The following is a 2,092-nucleotide window of genomic DNA, read 5'->3' on the forward strand; positions in this document are numbered from 1 at the left end:
GGCAAGCCAGTAAAGAACATCCCTCCATGGCTTCTGCATCAGCTCCTGCTTTCTGATCTGCTTGAGTTCCAGTCCTGCATCCTTTGGTGATTAACTGCAGTATGGAAATGTAAGCTGAATAAACTCTTTCCTCCCCAACTTGCTTCTTGGTCATGATGTTTGTGCAGGAATAGAAACCCTGACTAAGACAAATGCCCTCTCACATAGCTCCTGAGTTTTGTTATTCTCTGAAAGCTCATGTCCACATTTCTCTCAGGCGCCTGTTCTTCCAAATGCCTGCTCTGTGTCCCATCAAGGTGTACTTATGGAATTCCAGGGGTTTTCTAGCCTAAAGTTCTAAAATCTTTCTGTTCGTCCCTCAAACCATTTCCAAAGTTCTAAGAACCACATGATCAGATACATCACAGCAATGGGCCCACACTTTGGTGCCAATTTTATCCACCAGTTATCTTGGATGTCACTGTAAGAAAATACTTAACAAGAAGCAATTTAACAGCAAAAATCTTTATTTGGATTAGTCTGAGGAGTTCATTGCACTGTGGTAGGAAGATATCACTTCAGACCAGGAAGGCACAGTGGCAGAAGCTTGTCTCAATGCATCGGCAGCCAAGAAGCCGGTAGAAAATAGGAAAGCCTCAAAGCCCTCCTCCAGTGACACACTTCCTCCAGCAAGGCTCCACCTCCTAAAGATTCTACAGCCTTCCCAAACATCAATACCAGCTGGAGACTAAGTATTCAATGAGCCTAGACAGGAGTTGTAGGGGGACATTCTATATCTGAATCACAACACTAACAGATGCAGGAACACCTGGCTTCAAACCCACAAAGCCTCCCAAAGTATCATTAGGACTCCTGAACTGCCAGATGAGAGAGAGAGAGAGAGAGAGAGAGAGAGAGAGAGAGAGAGAGAGAGAGAGAGCAAGGAAGGAAGGAAGAAGAGAGGGACATGACCACTGTTAGGTATGGTATAGTGGGGGAAAAGGTTTATTATAGATATTGTAGAGGAAAAGCATAGCCAGAGGCAAAGACATCTGAGAGAGGCCCAAGTGAACATGACTCTGAACCTGTCACGTGAGGAAAGAGGTATGGAGAGAGCCAAGAAACCAAGAGGCCAAGAGTCTAGGAGGAAGAGGGTCAAGGGGAGACAAAAGGACCAGGTACTATGGGTCATGACCCAGGTGGATGTCAAACAACACTTTCATAGGGCTTGCCTAAGACCATCTGTGTGTCAGATTTTACATTATGATTTATATCCTATGTCTACCATTCCTACAAGAAATTTTACATTTTATAATATGTTTCAAAACGACAGTTACAAAGTTGTAACAAAAATAATTTTATGGTTGGGGGTCACTACAACATGAGGAACTATATTAAGGTGTCATAGCATTAGGAAGGTTGAGCACCACTGGACCAAAATGGCTTGTTTATATAGGGAAAGGCAGCTGAGGGAAGGACAGCCCAGCCCCTGGGTTGGAGGGGCAGGGTAAGCCAGTAACAGGAAGAGACTGGATGTGCTAGAAGATCCTAAAGGCCAGGTCCACTTTGACATGATAAATAGGAACCTCAGTTAGCCATTTGTGCCAGGTTTAAAATGTAACAACATCCTTGACTAATTTTTAATTTGGGAGATTACAGTACAATTGCATCATTTCTTCCTCCAAGCCCTCTCATTCACTCCTCCTTGCTCCTCCCCAATCCCACAGCATTCCCTTTCATAAATCATTTCTACTTGCATAGATTTACATGTATATGCATAGATATTCCTAAACATAGCCTGCTCACTCTGTATAATGTTGCCGTATGTGTATGTCACGGTTTGAATATGCTTGGCCCAGGGAGTGGCACTGTTAGGAGGTGTGGCCTTATTGGAGTGGGTGTTGCCTTGTGGGTGTGGTCTTGAATACCCTTGCCCTAGCTGCCTAGGAGCGAGTATTCTGCTAGTAGCCTTGAGACAAATTTATGAAATTCTTGGGCAAATGGATGTATCTGTAGGATATCATCCTTAGTGAGGTAACCCAAACACAAAAGAAGTCACTAGATATACACTCACTGATAAGCAGATATTAGCCCAGAAACTTAGAATACCCAA

Source organism: Mus pahari, chromosome 12, assembly GCF_900095145.1.
Source record: "Mus pahari chromosome 12, PAHARI_EIJ_v1.1, whole genome shotgun sequence".
Classification (NCBI taxonomy): Eukaryota; Metazoa; Chordata; class Mammalia; order Rodentia; family Muridae; genus Mus; species Mus pahari.